The following is a 4,754-nucleotide window of genomic DNA, read 5'->3' as shown; positions in this document are numbered from 1 at the left end:
GGAAAGGTGCTTCGAAAAGTATAATAAAAATATGATAATTCTTGTAAAATTGAGTAGGTTAAGAATCCAATATTTTGGGATTAAAATGCTAAGCGTAGCAATTAAAGTTAATACTGTGTGTTTTAATTTTAAGTGAGCTATATATACGACTTTTGGGCACTAAACCCTAGATAACCACTCTTGCTGCGTGACTTGGGAGTTGGTGGTTGACCAGAAACTTGGTTCCTTGCTTTCCTCCCTTGGGTTTTAAACTTTGAAGCTTTTCCTTTGATTTTCTTCCTCTTTCTCTTGAGTAAACACTTGGTGGTGTGAGTGAGAGGGTAAAGGGTACTTCTTTCTGGTTTGGAGTGGCTGTGTAGTGGGTTGTTGTTGCTGTCTTTGGTTTGGGGTGAGAGTGTGCACCTTTTCTTGGCATTTGTAGTGTCAAAAAGCCATCTTTGAGTGCAAGAACCAAACTTGTTGCTCCATTTTCGTTTTGGGACCAAGTCAGAATTGTGAGGAGCCATTGGTGAGCTCCAAGAGCACTTTTTCCTCTGTTTTAAGCCTTGGGGTGAGTTGCCTGACCTTTGGTCTTGTGTTTTGATGATTAAAAGAGGAGTCTTTGCATGAAAATGAGTTAAACATGTAATCAACTGATAGTTGAACCTAAATGAGCTTAAAGATGCATGCTTTAACGTTTTAGAATGTTAAAAATGGAACCTTGAAAAGATATCTTTGCAAAATGCATAAACTTCATTCTGTCGCGAAATATCCGGATATTTGCTCGTGAAATATCCGGATATTGATATCCGGATATGTGTATCCGGATACTGATATCCGGATATGGGCATCTGGATATCCGGATATGTCCCCGAGGAATATCCAGATATTCTGGGATTTCGAAGAACAGTAGCTGTACTGTTCATACAGTATGCTATTGGGGGTCTGTGGACCCTAGATTGATGAAGTTGAACTTCTGTAATTAATGAACTAAGTCAGAATCAAGTGATTAAGGGCTTATGGCTTTGTGTAAAGCCTTAAGACGTAAAACGTAAAGGAAAAACGTAGTCTTTATGTTAATGCTTATGAGCTATGAATGTTGATATGCTTGCTGGTCCTAAATCAGATTGTGATCTGCTGTGTGTTTGACTTGAGCTGTGGACTCTTGGATTGGATAGTTAGCTTAAGAGGTAAGCTTTCGTGTCCTCGGTTTAGCCATGTTGTGGTTCCACCATGTCCCATGGGGGTATGGTTATATGCATGTTGTGTTACATGCTTTTGATGTTTTGGAAATGCTATTGAGTTGTTATATGCTAGTGCCTTTATGATATGCATGTGGTGTTCCACCTATACGGTAAGCTTGAGTATGTGGTACAGACAAGATGGTGAGGCTGTGGGTGAGGTGCAAGCGGTGTTCCTTGTACTACATGTAGGTATAGACGTATTCCTGCATTTCTCTAGCCAGTAGAATAGTGATAACACACATGTCATGAATATATGTTGCACTGCATAGTTTTGGAACTTATATTGATATAAATGCTTTTAGAACTTATATTGCACATGTAAGTGAACTTGGGGTGGAAGATCCTTGAGGACCCCTTGTCTTACTGAGATTTCTTGTTTAGAGATCTCACCCCACGTTTGGGGAATACTTATTTCAGGATCAGGTAATGTTGGGGTTGAGGCCCCAGGCGGCAGGAGGCCGGAGCTTAGATATTGATGATATTATATGCTGACATGTTGGATGCTGGATATGCTTGCTGCTTTTATGCTTTTAGCTTCATTTTATGACTTTGGATTATCTTGTTGAGACTCTGTCGTATGTTGTTGATTTGGTGAGCATGGGGATTGTCCATGCCACTTAGACTGGGTTATGTCTTGTTTTATTTAGAGTCGTATTAATGTATCAGGATATTGTCCGGATTACGTGATGTAATGCCGTGAATTAGATACTCACTTTATATTTTATATTGAGGTATTTCAGTTAGTTGTCTTGCAATTTACATACAGGTATTGTTTTTATGAAATTGATTAAGTAATCAACTTGGCTAAGTATAATGACGTCATAATTGGAAAAGAAAAAGATATTCTGCAATTTTTAATTAAGCGCAGCTTAATACGATGTAATGTTAACAAACCGGGTATACACGGGGTGTTACATCAACCCCCGAGTTACCTGAACCTGAATATGTGCCCCAAACGCGGGGTGAGATCTCTAAAAAAAATCTCAGTAAGACAAGGGGTCCTCAAGGACTCTTTTGCCCCAAGCTCAATTACAAGTATAATATAAGTTCAAAAACAGTAATTTCAATGCATGTTCATGTTAAGGCATTTATATCATGACAGTATATTCTCTTGCTCAACGAGCTAATTACTACAACTCATTAATCATGTGATGTATGGAAGTGTGGTTCGACTGGCCAGGGAACATGATAGGGTTTATACACGTCTGTTTCCTACCAACATGAGGGAGGCTGCCTCATGCCTTGTACATCAGGGTGGCTGCCTAATCGTACAAGTTCTAACATCACATTCATACATTACATCAACATCTATATCAACATGTCTCAGGCATATATCAATGCATATATCATTTTCACAAAAGCATACATGCACATAGGCCACCCTCCCATGGAGGTCGGTGGAACAAGCAATAGATCAATCTGAAGACACGAAAGCTTACCTTGCAAGCTAACTATCCAACCAAGAGTCCAACCAAGCTCAAAGTCCACAGCAGAATATCAATCTGTTTTTGACCAGCAATCATATCAACAATCATAGTCTACAAGCATATGACATAAAGACAACGCTTTCCTTTTACGTTGCATGTCTTTAGGATTCTTTCAAAGCCATAAGCCCGTAATCACTTAGATTTTGACTTAGTTAATTGTTACAGAGGTTCAACTTAACCAATCTAGAGTCCACAAATCCATAATACAGTTTTGTCTGCACAGAACCGTCACTGTCTTGAAATTCCCAAAATATCCGGATATTTGTCGGGGCCATATCCAGATATTTGTCGGGGTCATATCCGGATATCCATATCCGGATATCCATATCCGGATATCACAAGCCCCATATCCGGATATCCATATCTGGATATCATATCCGGATATTTCGCGACAAAATGCAGTTTCTGCATTTCGCGAGATATCACTCCCAAGGTTCAACTTTTAACCCATTAGGACGTCCAAGCATGCATTTTTATCCACTTTTAGGTTCATGTTCAGGTTGGTTACCCATTCAACTCATTAACATGCCAAGACTCAACCCTTAAACAAGAAAAACTCATGATCAAGTTAATGAACATACCCAAGGCTTCAAAATAGAAACTAAAGGTGCTCTTGGAGCTCTCTATGAAGCTCCAACAATCTGACCTTCAAGGCGAACGAAAATGGTGATTAAAGGTTGGTTCTTTCTCTTCAAAGATCACTCCTTGAAGCTCAAAACACCAAGGCAAAGTAGCTCTCCACTCAAACTCAGAACTCAGCCTCAAGACTCCCCCAAAACAGTGACTAAAACTCATAAGCAAGGTTACCAACTCACCCGCAATGCTATCACTCACTCACACAAGGTGTTTAGGTGAAGATTTCATGAAGGAAATGGCCTCTTGACTCACAAAATGATGAAGAGAAGGCAATGAAACAGTGTAATGGAGCTGGTCAGCCACCAAGGTCACGTAGCAACTGATATATGCCTAGGGTTTTGGGCCAAAATGAGTATATATAGTGGTTTGAGTCTTAAGTCCACAATATTAACACTAATAGCTACGCTTAGCATTTTAATCCCAAAATTAGAATTCTGAACCTAGCCATTTTTCTAAGATTTTTCATATTTTTATTTTATTTTTCACAGCAATTTGCCGGTACGCGCTTTTACGAAGCCAGTATCAGTTCTGACACCAGTTCTCAGTATTTTGACCTAAAACTTGTTATGCTAGTCCTATATATTATTCTAGTGACATATACATACTTTTCATAATTTTCCGAGATGCTTCATCGGTACACATTTATACCGTGAGGCAGAACCGGTATCTGCATTTTTCGTCAGAAAAGCGACTTTCAACATTAATACTCACTTACCATAATTATTTAAGCCTTTTCTCATAATTATTAAGGTCAATTATGAAATTATCTCATTAATTCCATAATTTATTAATTAAATTCCTAAATTAACGATGTGTATTCTTACACTCACTACTTAATTAACGAGTATGCTATGAAGGATAATTTTAAATGTTTGCTATAATATTTTTTTATGATAAATAGATCGAAATTTTGAGTAATTTTGTAATAATAATAGAAAGAAATTTTGCAAAATAAAAAATATACAAGAAATCAGAGTAATTTATTTAAAAAAACTATAAGCATATACATACATACATAGTCATCAAATAAAAAAAATAAAATCAATATCTAGACTGAAATTGGTGTTTTTCTGGCACGAATTAAGAAAATGAAACAGTTGAATAATATTAATTAATTAACAATGTATACGGATTAATTATCAAACTACCTATATGCTTACTCAATAGTAATTGATCACATTGAAAATTAACTTGAGGTTTAAAAAATATTTTTAAAAAATATAAAAAATAAGTTATCAAAATGGAGTTGTTGTGTACAAAAGGTCATTTCACCTTACATAAGCAACGTTATACTTTCTTTAATCTTTCACTTTCCCACTTCTACTTGTTCCAGACTTCTCTTTTCCCTTTCACTTTCAGTAGACTATGATACTCTAATTCTTGAAACTCTTCACCCACAATACCCCCA

The sequence above is a fragment of the Gastrolobium bilobum genome, unplaced genomic scaffold (assembly GCF_033153095.1).
Source record: "Gastrolobium bilobum isolate Gb01-03AN ecotype WA unplaced genomic scaffold, APGP_CSIRO_Gbil_v1 utg24640, whole genome shotgun sequence".
Taxonomy (NCBI): domain Eukaryota; kingdom Viridiplantae; phylum Streptophyta; class Magnoliopsida; order Fabales; family Fabaceae; genus Gastrolobium; species Gastrolobium bilobum.
This window is presented reverse-complemented; position numbering follows the sequence as displayed.